Source organism: Cornus florida, unplaced genomic scaffold (assembly GCF_030987335.1).
Source record: "Cornus florida cultivar Cherokee Brave unplaced genomic scaffold, ASM3098733v1 CherokeeBrave_3.0.0_Hap2_Chr01, whole genome shotgun sequence".
NCBI lineage: Eukaryota > Viridiplantae > Streptophyta > Magnoliopsida > Cornales > Cornaceae > Cornus > Cornus florida.
The window spans coordinates 75,582,525-75,605,871 of NW_026775571.1; the positions used below are offsets into that span (position 1 = coordinate 75,582,525).

A 23,347-nucleotide genomic window follows, 5' to 3' on the forward strand; every position below is an offset into this window, starting at 1 on the left:
GGTGCTCCAATATCCTTCCATTTTTAACAATTTTTATCCTGTCTTGGCATACTTCGATGTTTTGGTTTTCGGCTATCTCGTATAGCTAACCATGTGAGAGTTTTCCAGCCTATTAGATATCAATGCATTCAATGTGACTTCTGAGCGCCATGGAGTTGATGGAGACTAATACACTACCAAAATGTTGTTGAAAAAAGTTTTTCTTGGAATAGATTTTGATTTTGAACTGTTTCTTATGTATCTATCACCTCTTTTGTTGATAGGAAAATAAACATAAAAACATGAAAATGTAAGAACTCAAAGGGATTCCCTTCTTTGTCTGTCTGATTTGAGGGAGAAGATCCCGTTGAGTCCTTAATAATTATAATATTTTATTTTTTTCATATGGCAAAATTGGAGAGTGCCTTTGGACCATCTCCTTTGGGTGGTCAATACTGAACCAGAAGAATTTGGTGCATCAGTATTGTGTCGACCATATTAGTTTATATAGGGATCCTAAATAAGAGAATCCATCAATTCTAATTCAGAATGGGCATAACTTAACTGGAGCACCAGAAAACTACAGAAGAGTTGTATTGTAATCAACTACTAAAAAAAAGCATTAAGACTGTTTCTCATCATGATTAGCTTATACAAGATGGAAAATAAGATAGAGGACAACAAGATTTTCTCACTGACGATGATTTCTTATACACTAGAAGTAGGAGAATCTTTCAGTGATTATACACTATTATTCAAACAAGAACATGTAATATATGGAAAAATAAAACCTTAACCCTCATATTTACTTGGATAACAGATATTGGACATTTGACGATGATAATACACTATTATCCTGTCAAAGTGGAAGCAGCATCCCAAGGCCCAGTGAGTTCAGCTACCGCAAATTCAACCTCTTCATAGTTTTGTTGAATAGTAGATGCTCCATGTGGCATTATAATCACTTCCAACTCTGTTGCAACTTCTTTCATTGTAGGCCTGTTTTTTCCATTCAAGTTCCAACATCTTTTTGTAAGATTAGCGACTCGCATGATCTCTTCTTTCCCACCTTCTTTCACAACTCGAACATCAAGAATATCAAACAGACGATTCTCCTCCATTGTCACTATGAAATATGTTGCTAAACTTTGCCATTCTTCAGGTCTGCTTGATGAAATCGGTTTTTGTCCTGTTAAGAGCTCAACTAGAACTACTCCAAAGCTATAAACATCACTTTTGTTTGTAAATTGGCTTGATTGGAAGTACTAAGGATCCAAGTATCCAAAGGTCCCCAGTACTTTTGTGGTCAAGTGAGTTTGATCAACTGCAATTGATCTTGAAGTCCCAAAGTCGGACACTTTTGCTCTATATTTATCTTCCAATAGTATGTTTGTGGACTTGATGTCTCGATGATAAATGGGTATGGAAGTTGCTGAGTGTAGATACGAAAGAGCTCCTGCAACTTCTATATCAATCCGAATACGAATGCCCCAGGAAAGAGGGAACTCTTCATTTTGGTCATGGATATACTGGAAAAGGGTTCCATTAGGGATGAATTCATAAACAAGCAGAGGTACTTCTGTCTCCAAACAGCACCCATGTAGTTTGACAACATTTCTATGGATAATATGTGATAAAATGACTACCTCATTAATGAATTGCTGAAGTCTGCCTTCATCCACTATTTTGGACTTCTTAACCGCTACAATTTTACCATCAGTCAACATGCCTTTGTAAACTGTACCTTGCCCTCCTTGCCCTAGTATTCGATTCTCATTAAAGTGGTCAGTGGCCTTTTCCAACTCCTTTGAAGAGAAGAGTTTTGTTTTCTCAACATTACCTTATCCTGAAGACAATTGTTGTTGTAGTAACACACCCCCATTTCGTTTAAAGAATTTTTTCTGGAGCTTAATTTTCTTTCTTCTTTTCACTAGTTTAATCATCCACCATGTACCAATAAGTAAAAATAGTATTCCGAGACCTGTGCTAGTACTTGCAGAATTCAAAAGGAAAGAATCACCTTTTCAACCTAAAACTTTTATGCTTGAGTGCAAAAAATACTTGTATATGCTGATATTTCCTAAGTTCGTTCATATGCCATCTATTCCCAAAAGAAAGACAAGTCGTTTTCCAGTATTCTTGTGTTGAAAAAGGCAGCGAGTTATAAAGTTAGAGTGCTGCAATGGGACTTTATCATATATATATATATATAGCAATGATATAGTCCAATTGCACATCAAAAAAAAATATATATATATATATATAAATATATATATATATATATATATATATTTTTTGATGTGCAATTGGACTATATCATTGCTACATAGTTTTATTGTGAGTGCAGAACTACCCAATTAAACCGTCAACAGTAATTAGGAACCAAATCAAATGAATTCAGTTTACCATATTAAATTAAACTTGACTTTGAATAGAAGCTATTAGTCCACAAATTTGATTTAGTCTATATTGTTACTCTTTGGAGCTACATTAATTGCTACCATATTTCCTATAGTTGTTGTACTGTCAGAAGGGATTCAAGGTTTGCAAAGTTGAATCCTATTTGTGTTAAAAAATCATATTGACAGATTAGGAAATCTAGTTTATTTTTTTGCTTTATTTTATTATTATTATTATTATTATTATTATTATTATTATTATTATTATTTTCAAGGTGGGCTCAAAATTTAGTTCTTTTATATGTGGACTCTAACCGAATCGATCAGTTGTCATCAAGCAATAATCAGGGCCTCCAAATTTGTGCTTGCTATCTTAGTGTGTGTGTGTGTGTTCGGGTGGGGGGAAGGACATACCTATAATGATGATCTCATTTCTATTTCCTGCATTACCCCTGAGTTTATAGTAAGAATAATCTCCAACTTTTAAGTACTCTGGTGGACAATAGCACTCGTAACTTCCTGGCGTATTCGAACAGTTCATCTCACAGCGATTGGTCTCTTTCATCACACATTCATCGATATCTGGCATGCAATATCAAACAAAATATGGTATTAAAATGTTTGTCTATGCACCGGCACAGCCCACAGGACTACACACATAGTAGTTGAGGCATATGCTTTGTGCCACACACAGAAGAGTGACAATAGATTTTGTTAAAGACAAGTGGCTAGGTGTTTGCTTTTCTTGGTAATCAATTGATAAAGATATGCTCTAGTATTGCATAACTAAATTGAAAATTTGCAATGCAAATTTACTAATTGCAGAATTTTACCTTGGCATCCTTCAGGCATATATGGGTTTCCTTCATAGCCACGATCACACTGGCATAAATAACCTGAGCTGTTATTGGAAGGGAAACTGCAGGAAGCTTTCGTGCCGCATAATGACGGCCCATATATATACACAACGGATGAATGACACGTCCCGTATGCATACCAATTCAGCACAGCAGGGACTTTCTCCATTTCCTGCACGGCATAGGGGTCTGTCAGGTTAGTGAACCATTCTTCGTCCACCATAAAGGCATATTTGCACTCTTTATTATCATTGTTTGAATCTATGCTTCTGAAAGATGCATTGATAAACATGATTGTTGGAGGGATTGTGGTTTGGCAGCAGTTGATGCCACAACAACTTTTATCTCTTGAAGTAAAATTGCAATTGGACACACACCCTATGATGATTCCTTGCCAGCTGATTAAGGCGAGGTTGTCACAACCCAGGGTTGTGAATCGGTTGTAGGCGTCTGAGAAGGAAAAAGGAGTACCAATTATTGGCCCTGTTTACACAATTAGAAGTCATTATAGGGTTATTGACGCGGACAGTGCCTTGTGATAATGAGATTGCAAGCAGCTCAAGGTTAGTGATAGAGTAGAAATATATAAAAAGAAGAGAAAAGAGAGAATTGCGTAAAGGCTTGAATGAGATGAATTACCCATTCAAAGCTCTAGTATTTATAGATAAAATGAGCACATGCTCATATTACAAGAAAGGAAACTAAATCAAATCATTGCATATTCTATGCCTAGACATATACGTAAATAAAGTCAAATATATGATTTGTGGCTATCATATCTCACAGATAATATAGTAAATCACATCCCATGATTTGAGCCTATCATATCTCGGCTATTATGGTAAGTTATACCATAAATCGTGGTATTATAAATGCTAACACTCCCCCTCAAGTTGGTGCGTGGATATCTAAAACGCCCAACTTGGACAATGCATTCTCAAACACAATCTTGTTGACACCCTTTGTAAGAATGTCTGCAAGCTGCTGAGAGCTTGTGACAAATGGAGTACAAATTTGACCAGAGATGATCTTCTCTCGAATGAAGTGATGGTCCACCTCTATATACTTAGTCCTGTCATGCTTATCGGGATTTGCTGCTATGCTAATAGTAGACTTGTTGTCGCAGTAGAGTAAGAATGGAAACGACACTGGAAGGCACAAGTCTGTCATCGAGGTTTTCAGCCAAAGCAACTTACCTACCCCAAGAGCCATAGCCCTATACTCTGCCTCTGCACTAGATCGAGAGACAACATCCTGCTTCTTACTTTGCCAAGTAACCAAGTTATCACCAATAGTGGTACAATAACCTGAAGTAGACCTCCTATCTGAAATTAATCCTGCATAATCAGCATTTGTCCAAGCCTCAACACGTAAGTGACCATGATTAGCAAACAAAATACCACAGCCTGGACACCCTTTTAAGTAGCGAAGAATCTGAATAGCTGCATCAAGGTGTGGGGCACGAGTAGAGTGCATGAATTGACTTACGACACTTACGGCATAAGCAATGTCGGGTCGAGTCATAAATAAATAGATGAGTTTCCCCACAAGTCGTTGATACTGACCAATATCTGAAACAACTCCCCTTCAGAATCAGGCAACCGATGATTCTGCTTAATCGGAGTATCAGCAGGACGAGCGCCAAGCTGACCAGAAGCAGAAAACAAGTCAAGAACATACTTGCGTTGAGAGATGAAAATGCCAGTCTTGGAGCGAGCCACCTCAATGCCCAAGAAGTATCGTAGGGGACCAAGATCCTTAATCTCAAACTGACGGCCAAGATAGCTCTTAACCTCATTAATTCCGGTAGTATCATCGCCGGTAAGAATAATATCATCGACATACACAATGAGAGCAACTGTTTTACCGCCTGAATGACGTAAAAACAAGGTATGATCAGCTGCACTTTGATGGAAACCAAACTGGTATGATCAGCTGCACTTTGATGGAAACCAAACTTGAGCATAGTAGTGCCAAAGCGATCAGACCAAGCTCGACGAGACTGCTTGAGGCCATATAGAGAACGATGAAGACGACATACCATACCAGAATGAGCAGGAGAACGAAAGCCAGGAGAAGGAACCATGTACACCTCCTCCTGCAAATCACCATTAAGAAAGGCATTCTTGACATCTAACTAAAATAGAGGCCAAGATTGAATTGCAACAACGGAAAATAATACACGGATGGTATTCATCTTGGCAACAGGTGCAAAAGTCTCTTGATAATCTATGCCATAAGTCTGAGCATAACCCTTAGCAACCAATCGGGCCTTGTAACGAGCAACTGACCTATCTAGATTATGCTTGACTGTAAACACCCAACGACAACCCACAGCCTTTCGTCCAATAGGAAGCGGAACCATGTCCCAAGTCTGATTTTTCTCAAGTGCTTGTAGTTCTTCTGTCATAGCATCACGCCATTGAGGTTGTACTAGCGCATCTGTAACACTGGAAGGAACAGGAACCGAGACAACAGAAACAAGAAAACCCCGATAGGAGGGTGAGAGAGCATAATCAGAAACAAAATTAGAAATAGGGTAAGTACAAGAACATTTATCCTTTCGAAGAGCAATGGGGCGATCATCAAGCGAAACAATAGCTTGAGAAGGCAGAGCTGGTGCCGAAGGAACAGGGCAGTCGATCGTGGGAGTAGAAGCTTGTACCTGTTGTCTCCGATTATAAACCTGTGAAAAAGGAACAATTACCCCTGCTGGAGGGGTATCATGAGGAAGAATTATAGAAGAAGAAACAGGAAATGGTAGAAGAGTTGAAGACGGAAGAAGGTGATCATCCATTATATTCAATGGGAACCATTCACTCTGAGAACCAACTGAACCACTATAGTATGGTGTATGCTCAAAGAAAGAAACATCCATGGATATAAACCGCCGATGACTGGGAGGATGGTAACACCTATAACCTTTTTGAGAGTGAGAATAGCCCAAAAACACACACTTCAAAGCCTTGGGGTCAAGCTTTGTACGAGTTTGCCCCAACTGCTGAACAAAGCACACACACCCGAAGACTCGTGGAGGAATAAAAAATAGAGATGAATTGGGATGTAAGATTGAGAGTGGGGCTGCAAAGTTAAGAATCCTAGAAGGAGTCTTATTAATGATGTAAACAGCGGTAAGAACTGCATCTCCCCAAAATGACTGGGAACATTCATGCCAATGCAGATTGCTTTGGCTAAGTCAAGGATGTGGCGATTGTTTCTCTTAGAACGACCATTCTGTTGAGGAGTTTTAACATTAGCCAGCTGATGCGCAATCCCAAATTTTGTACATAACTGTTGTACCTCCCCATAAGTGTACTCTGTACCCTAGTCAGATCGGAATTTTTTAATGGTACGACCAAATTGAGTCTGAACCATTGTCATAAAATTTTTAAAAATGGTGTATACCTCATTTTTTGTTTTCATAAGATAAACCCAAGTAACACGACTATGATCATCAGTGAACAACACGAAATATCGAAATCCAAGACTAGAAGTAACTGGGCAAGGACCCCACACATTTGAATGAACAAGATCAAAAGGTGTTAAAGCAGATTTATTACTACTAGCAGGATAATTGGAACGAACATGTTTAGCCATATGACATGTTTCACAAGATAAATCTGACACTGCCACGTTACAAAATAAGGAAGGAAATAAATGTTTCAAATAACCAAAAGAAATATGTCCTAAACGCATGTGCCAACGCATAAGCTGGGCTTTATTAGATGAAACAATATTAGAAAATGAAGCTGAATGTGCTTGCGGTGACAAAGGAGCATCCAACAGGTATAAACCGTCCACTTCACACCCACTGCCAATAGTCCGTTTCAACACCAGATCCTGAAAAATACAATGAGAGGGAAAGAACGTTACACTACAATTTAATTATTTGGTAATGTTACTAACATAAATAAGATTTGTAGTCAACTTTGGAACATGAAGTGTATTTGACAAAGTTAATGAAGGAGTAACTGATATGTGACCCTTCCCAGCAATGGAAGATGGAGAGCCATCCACAAGGCGGAACTTGCGTTGGCTAGAGCAGATACTATAAGATTGGAAGAGTGAGGACATACCAGTCATATTGTCTGAAGCACCAGAATCAATGATCCATGGTGTTGAAGATGTAGATACGCTATATGCAGACGCAATAGTACCTGAGCGGGCATAAGTGGAGGTTGGCTGAGATGATGCCTCCATTTGGTTGAAGAATTGCTTGAACTTGTCCAAATCAGCTTGAGTCAAGGTAACTATGGCAGAAGATGTAGAGGCAGGGTTGTTAGGAGTTGACAACGGGACTGGTTGTGTAACAGAATGTGTAGAGGGTCGAAGCTGTTGTTTCTGTTGCGGTGGACGTCCATGTAGAGCATAACAATGAGATTTGATGTGACTAATTTTTCTGTAATGGTCACACTGTCCACGTGTCGTCCCAGAGGAGGACCGGTGGTAGTGCTCTGAACTGACTGGGATGGTGAAGTTCTTGAAAGGTTGGGAATCCGAACTGCCATAGCAGAACGATCAACAGAAGCAACACCTAATGGATGAGTCCGGCGGCTCTCATCTGACAACACATAGGAATATGCATCCTCAAGAGTAGGGAATGAAGATAAGCCCAATAAATGAACACGACCATACTCAAACTCGTCGTTCAACCCGGTAAGAAACTGAAACACTCGATTCTTCTCCACAATTCCTGCATATAAAATTGTATCATCTGGATCCTTCCAAGAGTGGAAGGAATCATAACATGACATCTCCTCCCAAATAGCACGAAGCTTGGCGATGTAACCTGAAACTGTCAAATCACCTTGAGAAATCCTAGTGATATCTCACCCTAGCTGGAAAATTCGTGCATTATTCTGCTTCTGAGAATAAGTGTGTTGAACTGAATCCCAAATCTGCTTGGTAATCTTCATAAACATATAGCCAACAGCTATGTTTGGTTGCATCGAATTGACTAGCCAAGACATAACCATAGCGTTATCTGCAAACCACTGTGGATATGCCTTCTTTGACTCAGCTGGCTCTTTCTCAGAACCAGTAATATAGCTAATCTTGCCTTTGCCACCCATGAACATCTTGGTAGACTATGCCCAAATCAAATAGTTGGAATCATCCAACTTCATTGTGGTGATTTGAAGTCCTGGATTTTCTGATGAGTTGGTGGGAAAAATGGCACCATCGCCCACAGAACGTGAGCCAAGAGAATTAACAGTTGAGGATCCTGAATCTGCCATAATCTGTCACACGATAATAAAAAGAACTCCAAAAATACCACAAATTCTGTTAATAAATCAAAGGGTCTCCTCAAACCATAAACAATGTCTCATCAGAACATTCTCGAAAAATCTAAATACATACCTTTTTTAAGGAGCGCTCCCCGCTTACATATAGCCAGCCTCATTCTTAATATTCTGAACCTTTTTGTAAACTATTTTTTTTTTTACCCAAGCCCTTCTAGGTGTTGGAAACCAACTATCCCAATTTACCCAACCCTAGAAGAGTGAAAAAGAAATTGTAAAACTTAAAAATACCTGTTTTCGATCACAAAACAACAACACAGAAAAACATGTGTAGGCAACGTCACACGATGTCACAAACAACCTAAGGTAGCTGTTGCACAAGTAGCAAGGCTGCTGAAAGGTGTGGAAAGGTGTTGGCTCTGATACCAAGTAGAAATATATAAAAAGAAGAGAAAAGAGAGAATTGCATAAAGGCTTGAATGAGATGAATTACCCATTCACAGCTCTAGTATTTATAGATAAAATGAGCACATGCTCATATTACAAGAAAGGAAACTAAATCAAATCATTGCATATTATATGCCTAGACATATGCGTAAATAAAGTCAAATACATAATTTGTGGCTATCATATCTCACAGATAATATGGTAAATCACATCCCATGATTTGAGCCTATCATATCTCGGCTATTATAGTAAGTTATACCATAAATCGTGGTATCATAAATGCTAACAGATAGTGATGAAAGGTTTGGGTGGGTTGAAAGATTTGTCGCAGCTTATCTCAAACGACTCTTCATAATAACAATTGGCTCCGATACTAAAGGGGAAAGGAATGATAACATTTCCGCATTTGTCTTGACAACCGGACTGTGCTAGTGTTGCTGCTAATGTTGATGATGCGTGTGTTAGCCACAACAATAGTGTGATTTGCAGCACCAATTGAATAACCATTCTCACACACACAGAGTTTTGGGGAAGATGGAAGGAAATAAGCAATAAGAAGACTACAATCTATTGGACATTACTAGATGGCATTCGGCAAAGTCATTAAATCGTTATTCCATTCCAAAGATGCAGGCAATCATCCATTCTTGACCATTTTTAACGTAATATTTAGCATTACCTTATTGTCAATTGTGATAAAGTGCTTATTAGAAATTAATGATAAAGTTTCACTAATTTTGAATATTCTCTATGAGTTTACTTATTGCCATTATATATATTGGCCATCTCTTGCTCACCGGGATGCAAGAAATGTTTTATATATATAGTGACCATTGGATATAATCCTACGGATTTGATAAGTGATAAGCGCCGAATATTGTATATTCAAGCGCCCTAAATTACATTAACAAAGTCCAGTTATTAATTATTTTATGTAGATTAACTCCATTTGCATGTTTTTATGCATTTTCAGGTTAAAGTGCAAAAAGGAAGCAAAAAGGATGCCATTTCTGCATTTCTGGCAGCAGTGATCCTGACTTTTGTCGCCATTTTCGACCTAGCAAACTCAAGAACTAGACTTCCATCATAACATGAAAGATTTAGATCTCTGAATCAGCTTTCCAAATCTTCAAGTGGTTCATCATTCGGAGTTCGGAGCAGAGAGTTATGACCTTCGTAACAGAGGTGCGCAGAACTGCCTGGCAGCACTGAAGTACTGCCTTTCTCCCCATTTTCGACCAACCAGACTTGAGAATTGGGTCTTCATCAAAACATGAAGTTTTTAAAGCACTGAATTAGCTCTCTAAATCTTCAAACAGATCATCATTCGGAGTTCGGGGCACAAAGTTATAGCAGTTTTACCAAAATAGGTTAGCGCTGAGCAAGAGGAGCATGTTGCACATTGCACTAAGTTAGAGTGCTCGAGATCACCAAGCGAGTGCTCGAAAATCAGGCAGAATGCCCTTCGGAAATGGCTCATTTCAGCCCACTTGCACATTGGTTTCCTCAATGCCATCTTCCTTCTTTATGAAGTGGTTGGAGGTGTTCCTTGGAGGAGAGAGGGTGTTGTTGGAGCATAAAAAGCTTCATTTTTACAAGATAGAGGAGAGAGAAGAGAGCAAGAAGGAGGAGTTCTTGAAGCTTCAAGGAGGGTGCACGAAAATGGAGATGAGGATCAAGCTTCTTCTTCAATCTAGGGCCACCATGGGTAACTAAACCCTCTTCTAGGGAGGTGATGAAGCCCTCTCTAGTAAGCATGTTCTAGCCTTAGTTTATTTTGGGGAAAATGATGTATATATGTGATTATTTCACAATCTAGAGTTACACTTGATGTAATGAACCTAATTTCTTATAAATGATTATGATGAATGTATTATCTTGTCTTAGATCATATTTTCTCATGATTGTATGCCTTGCATTTCTATAGTGACATTGGAAATGAGATTGTGAAATGGGTTTCTTGGCATGTTGTATGAGAATCTTGATATTCCATAGCTTAGGACCCTCCTTTGATGGACTATTCTTGACTCTTGACTTCATGTGCTCCTATCATGTGATTAAAGGCTTGATAATCTCTAACTTAGTAAGCATGTCCAAGGCTACACACTAGTTTAGGTAGTTCAAACATGTGCATCTTTGATAGGTTATACTTGCCATTGATTTCATGAATTTCTTGAAGGAATGTAGCAATTTTGGTTGTAGCATTCCATGGTCACATATTTATGTTGTTTCCCCAATTTAGCTCTAATCTAGCATGTGTTTAGGGATGGAGCGGATTCATTTCCTTAGGCTTCTTTACTTGTATTATATCTCTTTACTGCCTAGCACATTACTATTTTATGCATTCTAAGTTCTAAGTTTAAGTGACAAACAAACAAAACCCTCTATAAACCCCTTATCATTCTAAGAACAATTCTAGACACTTAGGTTGCCATAGACTAGCGCAGTCCCAGTGGTTCGACTTACCCGACCAATAGCCCTATTTTACAATGATTCGTGCTATTGCGAAGGTTGATGTTTAGTTGATCAACCGATCAATTTTTGGCGCCGTTGCCGGGGACTTGCATACGGTTTAGCAACCAAAGTTTTAGGGTTAAACTTAGTGTGATTGTTAATATTGTGTTTTGTGCATATTTCTCGTGTGGTTTAACCATTTTTATGTTGTAAGATTCTAGGGACTTGACTCTCGCCGTGGGAACGCTAGCAAAGTGTAAGTCTAGAGGACCCTAGGTAAGCTTCTTGACCTTTTAGTTTCGCATTGTTATATTTTGTGCATGTGTTAAGCTTAGAAGTAGTTAATTTATTTGCAAGCCTTTGTTGAGGCTATATTATTGTTTTAATTTTGTGTTCAAGCATCGGTCCTTGTCGTGGCCATTTATTTTCTGTCTTGATAATTGAGGAGAAAGGGAACATTGTATGTGGAGTTGATGATAAAGATTTGTTGTGATGCTGTTGTTGTGAATTGTTGATGTTTGGCCGTAGGTCACTCTCTCTTCCCACACTTGACTCGCCTATTGATATAAATTCACTTGAAAGAACTCTTAGATGGAACCTTAGGGAACCCACTCTTATAAGGGACCTTGAAACTGAATTCAATATAATGGGGGATAACGTAGGAAATCCGGGGAATGAACGGGCTGAAATTCCTAATGTAGAACCAATGACTCTTAGAGATCATTTCATTCCTACCACCTATGCTTCTCCTTCTTGTATAGTGATGCCAAACATCGATGCAGCTCAATATGAGATCAAGTCTAGTACCATTCAAATGCTTCCATCATTTCATGGCTTTGATAATGAAGATCCATATAAGCATCTTGATGAGTTCCTTGAAATCTGTTCGACCATCCGGTTGAGAGGTTTTCCGGGCAATGCACTTCATCTCCATCTTTTCCCATTCTCCCTAAAGGATAGGGCAAAATATTGGTTGAACTCCCTCGCTCCCAACTCTATTACTTCTTGGGCTCAATTGCAACAAGAATTTCTTAAGAAGTACTATCCGGTGAGTAAAACCAACCAAATGAGGCGTTCCATTCTAAGCTTTTCTCAAGTTGATGGAGAACAACTCCACGAGACTTGGGAAAGGCTACAAGATCTTCTTCGAAAATGTCCTCATCATTTGATCCCAAAATGGCAATTAGTGCAAGCTTTCTATGCTGGCTTTACCGAAACCCATAGATTCATGGTTGATTCTTCTTGTGGTGGGATGTTCATGTCCAAGAATGCGGATGAGGCTTGGACCTTACTTGAGAATTTGAGTGAAAATTCACTTTAACACAATTCTCGTAGGGCTCCGATCGCAACCACTCCAAACAACACCAACCCTTGTCAACCAAAGTCAATAAGGGAGGAATCATCTCAAGTGGATGCCATCGCTCATAAATTCTACCAATTGATGGCACCACATCTTCCTCCTTCATTGTCTCAAAATTCGGTAAGTTCAGTTTGTGCTTCATGTACTAGTCCATTCCATCTCTCGGAAGATTGCCCCACACCGGAGCAATTTCCTAGTCCCAACCAAGAGCAAGCTAATGCCATGTTCTCGCGGCCCGGGAACAATCCATATTCCAACATCTATAATCCGGGTTGGCGAGATCATCCGAATTTCTCGTGGCGGCAACAAGCCCCACAGAATTCCCAATTCCAAAACCAAGGGCGGCAAAATCAGCCCTCTTCTCAATATCAAGGTAGACCTTTCCAAGCCTCTTCAAGCTACCGTCCTCCTTACAATCCAAATGTCTCCAATCAACCTCCTGTGTGTCCAATTGACGAGATAGTAGCTGCAAATAAGTAAATGATGGAATCATTAAATAAGCAAATAATGGATGCCAACAAGCAACTCTTGACATCCTTGCAGCCTACTCTCCAAATGGTTCACTCTCATACTCAATCCATAGCTAATCTCGAAAATCAAGTGGGCCAAATAGCTAACTCGGTGAATCAATTGAGGACAAGGGCAAGCTTCCCTCTCAACCTTTTGAAAATCCTAGAGGAATGCATGTGATTGACGAAACCCCTCCTCCGAGTGGGCCGACTCATGAACAAGTTCAAGCTATCACCACCCTTCGGAGTGGTAGAGTGGTTGACAACAAGGTCGATGGAGACAAAAGTGAGGAAGTTTCTCCTCTGAAAAATCCAAATTCAAGCTCTTCTAATCCAAATTCTTGCCCAAATACCATTCAGGGAAATCCCACACATGTCTCCCCAAATGTGGAAACTACTTATGAGCCAAAAGCTCCGTTTCCTCAACGTCTTCAAGAGTCGACACATTTTGGGAACAAGAATTGTAAAATTCAAGACATGTGGGAAGTTTTCAAGCAAGTGAAGATTAACTTGCCCCTCTTAGATGCTATCAAGCAAATCCCTCCCTATGCAAAATTTCTCAAAGATTTGTGCACTCAAAAGCGCACTTCTAGAAATCACTTGCCAAAAAAAGTGAGGTTGACTGAAAATGTTAGTGCTATCATTCAGCACAGCACTCCCCCGAAGTATAAGGATCCGGGAGCCCCCACAATCTCGTGCGTCATTGGTGACAGCAAAATCGAGAGGGCCCTCCTTGACTTAGGAGCTAGTGTGAATTTAATTCCATACTTGGTCTACCTACAACTTGGTTTGGGAGATCTTAAGCCGACTTCCGTGGTTTTGCAACTTGCCGATAGATCGGTCAAGCATCCACGAGGTATTCTCGAGGACGTTATCATCAAAGTGGACAAATTCTACTTCCCTGTAGATTTTGTGGTTCTTGATACGGAACCGGTCCATGACCCAAAAAAGCACATTCCCGTGATCCTTGGTAGGCCATTTTTAGCCACGGCTAATGCATCAATTAATTGCCGAATCGGGGTGATGGACATTGCTTTTGGAAACATGCAAGTCAAACTCCACATCTTTCATGCAACTCAACATCCCTCCAATGAGGATGATTGTTTTCTTGTGGATGTCATTGATGAAGTGGTCGAAGAATCTCTCCCCTTCATCCTAAGCAAAGATCCCCTTGAAACGTGCATGTCCCATTTTGACTTCTCAAACTTTGATGTTGATCAAGCCATTCAAGAAGTCAATTCCTTGCTTGATATTAATGCTATCATGGATGTACCTCCTTGGAAAATTCCAAAAGAACCACTTCCCCAACTTTCCACCACTCCTCCGGTCCCATCATTGTTATCTCCGCCACAACTTGAGCTTAAGCTGCTCCCGGCCCATCTCAAGTATGTGTTCCTTGGTCCAAAGCAAACCCTTCCGGTCATTATTGCCTCGGACCTTCAAAAAGACCAAGAGACCAACCTTTTAGCGGTGCTCCAAGAGCATAAAGAAGCTATTGGTTGGACAGTGGTGGATTTGAAAGGAATTGACCCCTCCATTTGTATGCACCGCATTCATATGGAGGATGACGCAAAGCCTACTAGAGAGGTCCAGCGCCGGTTAAATCCAAACATGAAGGACGTAGTCATGAAAGAGGTGATCAAATTGCTAGATGCGGGAATCATCTATCCTATCTCTGATAGCAAGTGGGTGAGCCCCACACAAGTTGTCCCCAAGAAATCCGGGCTCACCGTTGTTGAAAATTCAGCGGGCGAGCTCGTGCCACAACGAACCACCACCGGGTGGCGTGTGTGCATTGACTATCGTAAACTCAACTCATTAACTAGGAAGGATCATTTCCCACTCCCATTTATTGATCAAATCCTAGAAAGGTTAGCCGGCCAAAGCTTCTATTGTTTTCTTGATGGTTATTCCGGCTATAACCAAGTGGCCATCGCCCCCCAAGATCAAGAGAAAACAACATTCACATGTCCCTTTGGTACTTTTGCATATCGACGCATGCCTTTTGGTCTATGCAATGCACCGACAACGTTCCAAAGGTGCATGATGTCCATATTCTCCGATATGGTTGAAAGGTTCTTGGAAGTTTTCATGGATGATTTTTCCGTATTTGGCTTCTCCTTTGATTCGTGTCTCAAAAATTTATCTCTTGTGCTCCAAAGATGCAAAGAGACGAATCTCATTCTAAGTTGGGAGAAAAGCCACTTTATGGTCCAAGAAGGCATTGTTTTAGGACATGTCATTTCTAAGCGGGGAATCGAGGTAGACAAGGCCAAAGTTGAGTTAATCTCTAATCTTCCTCCTCCGAATTCTGTCCGTCAAATCCGTTCTTTTCTTGGCCATGCTGGATTCTATCGTCGCTTCATCAAAGATTTTAGCAAAATCTCACGGCCCTTGTGTAATCTCTTAGCCAAGGATGTTCCGTTCAATTTTGATGACGCTTGCATGGAAGCTTTCATCAAACTTCGCATTCTCCTCTCCTCTGCCCCGATCATGAAACCCCCTAATTGGTCTCTTCCCTTTGAGATCATGTGTGATGCATCCGACTATGCATTAGGGGCGGTTTTGGGCCAACGTGTGGATAAACTTCCGCATGTCATTTATTATGCTAGCAAAACTCTCTGCGATGCCCAATTGAACTACACCACCACTGAAAAAGAATTGCTAGCTGTGGTGTACGCCTTGGATAAATTTCGCTCTTATCTTCTTGGCTCTAAGGTCATCGTCTTTTCAGATCATACCGCTCTTAGGCATTTGTTAGCGAAAAAAGAGACAAAACCCCGCCTAATTCGATGGATCCTCTTACTTCAAGAGTTTGACATTGACATCCGGGACAAAAAAGGGACCGACAATGTTGTCGCCGATCATCTCTCTCGCTTACTTACTGAGAAATCTTCAGAATTTGCAGCCATCCATGATTCCTTTCCGGATGAGCAACTTCTTCAAGTTTCACATTCTACTCTTCCATAGTTTGCGGATATTGTCAATTATCTTGCGGTTGGCAAAATTCCAGCTCATTGGTCCAAACAAGAGAGGGACCGGTTTTTCTCCCAAGTCAAGCATTTCTTTTGGGAAGATCCGGAACTATTCAAGTATTGCCCGGACCAAATCATCCGGCGATGTATTCCTGAAACCGAGGCCACAAGCATTTTAAATTTTTGCCATACTCTTGCTTGTGGAGGCCATTTCAGTGCCAAAAAGACCGCTAACAAAATCCTTCAAAGCGGATTCTTTTGGCCTACCTTGTTCCGGGATGCATACAATTTTTGCAAATCATGTGAACGATGTCAAAAACTTGGATCCATGTCCCGAAGAGATATGATGCCCCTCACCAACATTTTAATTGTTGAAATTTTTGATGTGTGGGGGATTGACTTCATGGGACCATTTCCATCTTCTTATGGCTATGAGTACATCCTTGTAGCGGTGGATTATGTGTCTAAATGGGTTGAAGCCGCGGCTACCAAAACCGATGATCATAAAGTCGTGATCCATTTCATTCAATCTCACATCTTTAGTCGTTTTGGTACGCCCCGAGCAATCATTAGTGATGGCGGATCTCATTTCCGAAATCGTTATCTCAAATCCGTCCTTGCTAAGTATTCAGTCATTCATAAGGTTGCTACACCTTACCACCCTCAAACGAGTGGTCAAGTAGAGATTTCTAACCGGGAGATTAAGCACATTTTAGAAAAAACGATTAGACCGGACCGTAAAGATTGGTCATTAAGGCTAAACGATGCACTTTGGGCTTACCGGATAGCTTATAAGACACCCATTGGCATGTCACCATATCGACTTGTCTTTGGCAAGGCATGTCATCTCCTGGTAGAATTAGAGCACCGTGCTTATTGGGCCATAAAACGGTTCAATTTTGATCTCAAACAAGCCGGCTCTAATCGTGCGTTGCAATTAAATGAACTTGAGGAATTGCGTAATGACGCGTATGAAAACGCAAAAATTTACAAGGCAAAGATTAAAGCTTTTCATGACAAACACATCGTCAAAAAGTCTTTTGCCCCGGGACAAAAGGTCTGGCTTTTCAATTCCCGCTTGAAACTCTTTCCCGGTAAACTCCGGTCAAGATGGGATGGTCCATACATTGTCACTACCGTCTTTCCTCATGGAGCAATCGAACTTCATGATCCTGCAAGTGGATCACTCTTCAAGGTAAATGGCCAAAGGCTTAAGCCTTGCATTGACGGCACAATTCTAACCCGAAAAGTTGAGGAAGTCCTCTTGACGGATCCAATTTATGAGGATTAGGGCCTGCTCTAGCTTGGTCTAGCTATCGACATTAAATTTAGCAAAGCAAGGGAATAAATTCTTTCGATGTTCCAAGCTTCCTTCTCTTTGAAATTGCTTGTGCCTTAAAAAAATTTTCTGGGAAACGGTTTAGAAAAGCCAAAAATTTGATTTTTCTTAGACCTTCTCAACTCTAATTTTCATTCTCGGAAGTCTCCATCGCTTTCTAGCAATTTCATTTGATTTTTCAAATGCGACTCATGTGCATATTTTCTCATTTTTACTAAAAAGTTTGAAAATTTTCTCAAAATTCTTCATGCATTTGAGATGTTTAAAAAGTTGAAAAATTGCAAGGTTTCAAAACAAAACTTTCACAATTTCCCATGCATTGGAATGGAATGAATTTGCAAGTTTAAAAATTTTCTCCAGAAATTTCATTCATGCATTGTGTGATGTTGCAAAGGTTTGAAAATTTTCTTACATCCACCCATGCTTTGTGTGATGTTCTGAAAGTTGGCATTTTTTTTCCATGCATTAGATATTGCAAAGTTTTTTTTTTTTAAAAAAAATAAAAAATAAAAAATAATTTCCATGCATTTAAGATGATATGCAATTGAAATTTTTCCCTCCTTGCATTAGAATGGATTGAAGTTCAAAAGTTTGAGAATTTCCCATGCATTGGAAAGAAGTTGAAAAGTTTTCAAAATTTTTCTAAAAATCCATCCATGCATTGGATTGGAATAATGTGCAAAGTTTCAAATTTTCCATGCATGGCTTGAATTTAGGACTGACATACACATTTTCAAAAATTCTGTATGCATGAAAATTTCATTTTTGCAAATTCAATCCAGTTTGCATAAGGTTGCAATGTTTTGAAGCTTGACAATTTCATTTTTGAGATTTCCATCCATTTGAATGAGAGGATGTTGCACCGTTTCAATTTTTCCCATACATTGGCTTGAATCCATCCACATTGCATGCATAGGAATTTCATGCTTCTCAAAAATTTTATCATGATCCGCAAAGTTCCTTGCTTGCATGCATTTCTATATTTCATGCATTGTTGCATGCATTTCTCTGATGCATGCATTCCTTCCTATCCGAGCCCACTGCTCAAATTCTTTATGCTTCCATATCTTAATGATCTCTTTCCTTGAACCATCCATGCAAGCTCATGCATGGCCATGCAACAGTATTCAAGCTCCATGCCGAGTGCTTTAGTTTTCAAGCTTCACTTTAATTTGGCTGCAATTTGGCTGCCTCAATTTAGAGCAATCCAATTTCCATGAGAAGTGCTCGAAATTCCTTGCAGCTGCATTCAAGGTTCAACACCAAAATCACGAGCCTACTGCCTTCATTTAGAGCACTCTAGCTCCCATTTGGAGTGCTCTAACCTTTTTAGCCCAACTTCCGCAGCTGCATGCTACTGCCTCAGAATCGAGCACTCGTAGGCCAAGCTTCGAGTGCTCGAAGCTTCACCATTTGCTTAGCCAACTCACTGCTCTCATTTCGAGCACTCGAGCTCCCTCTTCCGAGTGCTCGAACTCCCCATACAACCCACCCGAGCCTACTGTCTCCATGCAGAGCACTCGACCTCCCCCTTGCGAGTGCTCGAAGCACCTCACCCAACACAAGCACCTCAATCCATGTAGAGCATTAGACTCTCCTTCCTCACCCCTCAAAACCTCCACCATCCACCATCCCTCTCGGCCTCACACCATTCAACCACCATCAACCTCACTTCACCACCCTCATCTCATCCCACCATGCATGCAACCCATAACTCCCCACCATCAACCCCCCAACCTTCCTCCTCTCTCTCGGCAAACCTCAACCCATCAAACCCACCCTCACCACCTTGCTTGACTCACCACTTCTCCACTCTCCCTCACCAACCTCACACAAACCATGCAGCCTTGTCTGCATCAAAACCACCCAGCCTCAACCATGCCAACCAACCTCAACCCTCATGCATGGGGCCTCAACCATGCCAACCAACCTTAACCCTCCTGCATGCAGGCATGCACGCCCATGCATGCATGCCCCTCCACCAACCCCCCCCCCCAACCACTTCTCCACTTTCCACCATACACCATACACCACCCCCATAATCACCTTCCTGCATGCATCAACCTCAACTCACCCTCAACCCCATCAACCATCCATGCATGCATGCCACCCAAAACCACCACCTTCCTTCCTCCACACTTAACCACCCCACCACCCAAAACCACCACCTTCCTTCCTCCACACTTAACCACCCCACCATCCAACCCACACCAACTACAAAACCCACACCCACCCACAACCGACCTCTCTGCCAAATTCTAGAGCACTCGAAGCCAAGCTTCGAGTGCTCGCCATTGCTTAAGTTCTCACACAATAACCACCCGAGCCCACTGCCACATTTTAGAGCACTCGAAGGCCTACTTCGAGTGCTCGAACCAAGCCACTTCTCTTTTACATAACCAACCCCAGCCACCCCAGGCCACCCTCATCTCTCACTCTTGGCTCCAACTCCCCACCCACCCTTACCACCACCCCATTCGACCACCAACACCCACCACCTCAACCCACACCACCCACCACCTTACCAAGCCCAACTCTCAAACCCAAGCACCATCACCCACCTCCTACCCATCACCACCACTTATCCCACGCACAAAGGGCCTTTGGTTCTCCATTTTTTTGGTACGTTTCTTCTTTATCATTCTCTTTCACATTTTTGGTATAAATGGAGGATGGGCTTGCATGTAATGGAGATTTGTGATTGTTTGGGAGTAGCTAGAGCTTGTTTTCTTGCCAAAATTTTTGGGTTTGCTCCTCCATCGCACTCACTTTCACCTTCTCCTTTTTGTGGTGCACGCCAGGTGTTCGCTGAAATTCCTGAACTAAGTCCACCTCTCTAAATGTCTCGTGCCGGTCCTTCTCGCCCTCCTAGACCCTCTGCGGGTGCCCGTGCTGTCAATCGTGAGCGACCACGTGATCCTTGGGTTGGCAAACAACTCAACTACGAGCTTTCTTTTCCGCTCACGGATGCCTTTGACATTCTACCCACTACTTCGTGGGCTGTAGCCGAATTGACTAACCGGCGTCTGCAGCACATTTGTGCGCCCCTTGCCGGGGTTGCCTACCCCCGTGTAGTGCGCCTCTTCTACCAGAATCTCCAATGCCCTGAAGAGCCACCCATTTCTCTCACTACATCCATTGATGGCACCGCCTATGCTTTCACTATGACCGACATCATTCAGGTTTCTGGTTGCCCCATTGAGTGCCCCGATGACATTGTCAATCGTGAGAATCTCCCTTTATATGAGGAGCCGGATACATTAACTGTGGCGCAGATTGCCGCTGCCATTTGCACTATTGACGATCCTACTCGGCCCCGGTCTTTTATCCGCAAAACCAATCTTCCGGAACGCCTATGGTTCATTGACACTGTCTTCAAGCACAATGTCTGCCCTTTGGTGCATAGCACCGAGTGTCGGGGCCTCCTTCTGCAAGCCTTATATGCCATGGACCAAGGCAAATGGTTCTCCATCCCAGAGCTCATTTGGACCACATTTATGAAGTTTTGGCATGATGCTTATATTACACGGGCTCCGCGAGTTGAAAATCGAAAATTGCCATTGCCGTTTTTCATCACTCGGCTCCTTCAGCACAAGGGTTTCGTTGTTCCTCCCCATGAACCAAAAGGCGACAAAATTAAAATTTTTACCCAGCGCCGGTGGATCAATGTTCTGAGCCATTCTAGTACCCCTCCGCCTCCTGCCCCCCTGTTCATCCACACTCCACCTCCTCCTCCTTCTGAGGCGGTTTCCACCGCCGCAGCCGCTGCAAAGGTAGAGCCTCTGGTCGACTCTCACCAGGACCAGGCTTTCATCCGGGCTTCCATTGCCGGTATTCATGAGCGACTAGATCGTTTTGAGAATTCTTTATCCGCGTGCACTCAGACTCTGTGTGAGACTCTGTGTGAGGCTTCCGCTGAACGGCGTAAGACTCAATCTCTCCTCCATTCCATCCTCACCCATTTACCTTCTGGATAGTAGCTTGTTGCGAGTGTGGACCTTCTCTTTTTGTTTCATCTGTAACTATTTCTCTTGTATCTTTTGTTTTCCTTTTAAACTGTAAGAATTTGCTATGTATAGGTTGCTCTGGTCGACATGATCCCTGTACAGCTCTTTTTGTCATCATGTAAACTCTTTTTGCAATGCAAATTCTTTATGTTCTGTTAACTTTCGCTACATTCTTTTTCTGTATTTATGCTTGTGCTATTAATGCTGTTTGTGGTTGTTTCTTTTTGTTCTTCATGTTGCTCTCCAGGTTGCGCAGTCCAATTCAAGTTTGGGGGTTTTTGTCTCAAAATGCCGTTCCCTCCCCTTGGGTATTGTTGTTCCTTTTATACTCTTTGTCCTTTTTGTCTCTAACTTGCATCCATGTCCCACATTGAGGACACTGTGTAGTTTAAGTTTGGGGGTGCATCAAAGCATTCTTGGCATATTTTTGGTTCCATAATTTTTGCTAAGCAATGATAGTATAACTTGACACTTGTCGGAGATGAAACATATGTTTAATACCTTGTGTATAGAAGCAATTGAAATTTTTGAAAATAAAGAAAAATTTGAGTTGAAATGATCATGTAGATTCAAACTAGTCTGTATAAATGTTTCAATTAAATTCTTGCTGGATTTACACTCTTATAAACTTCACAATGCATAGATGCACATTGGAAACTTAACTGTGAGGCATGCAGCTGATTAACCTTGACCTTGGCCTAGTTAATCTGATTTGATGGACCTGATAGATGAATATCTTTGGCATGATTTAAGTCATTTAAAAAAAAAAAAAAAAAAAATGAAAAATGACCAGTTGACGTTCGTAGCCTTTCCAACTCGAGCTATTAAGCCCTTTGGAGTGTCTCTACACTTAACACCCTAAAGCCGTCTGGTTTGGGAGTTGTTGGCCTAACGCTTGCTACAAGGGTTGGTTAGAAATCTTAAAGGACTTAAACATTGCACGGTCATTCAAAAAAAATTGTAATAAACATGGTTAGCTGAAGTTCGTAGCCTTTCCAACTTGAGCTATTAAGTCCTTTGGAGTGTCTCTACACTTAACACCCTAAAGCCGTCTGGTTTGGGAGTTGTTGGCCTAACGCTTGCTACATAGGTTGGTTAGAAAGCTTAAGGAACTTTAGCATTGCACAACCATTCTATGTTTCGCTTATGTGTTGAAATAAATTGTTAACAAGCAACAAAAGTTGTCTTGAAAATAAAATCATGCCTTAGGGACTTCATGTAAAAGGGAATTCATTGATTTGAAAACTTGTGCCTTGGAATTGGAAAAGAAAGTAAAAGCCGCATGTTGAGAATCCAATTCACTTTCACTGGAGTTTGAGTTATTTCCATTTAAGAGATGACAATTGAATTATTTATATGGACTATGATGTTGATGCATGCATGTTGAAATAGTTGTTCCCATTTTTTTTGTATCAATGCTTCATATATGCAAGGTAGTTTTTCCCAATGACCCCATCTCCAGTTTTTTTCTGTTTCAAGTTGTATTTGAGCTATGTATCTATCTCATTTTACCATGGATGATATTTTTGTAGTAGCATGCCCATGGTTGTCTTTTCATTATGTTTTTCATTGTAGTTTTGCTAAGGGACTAGCAAAATGTAAGTTTGGGGGTGTGATAAGCGCCGAATATTGTATATTCAAGTGCCCTAAATTACATTAACAAAGTCCAGTTATTAATTATTTTATGTAGATTAACTCCATTTGCATGTTTTTATGCATTTTCAGGTTAAAGTGCAAAAAGGAAGCAAAAAGGATGCCATTTCTGAATTTCTGGCAGC

The 23,347-nt window shown here is 40.9% G+C and overlaps 1 pseudogene; it reads right to left on the reverse strand.

Annotated features, from left to right (window-relative positions):
- Window positions 1-830: 830 nt before the first annotated feature.
- LOC132275068 (wall-associated receptor kinase-like 22) lies at window positions 831-9,432 on the reverse strand (annotated as a pseudogene).
- Window positions 9,433-23,347: the final 13,915 nt, after the last annotated feature.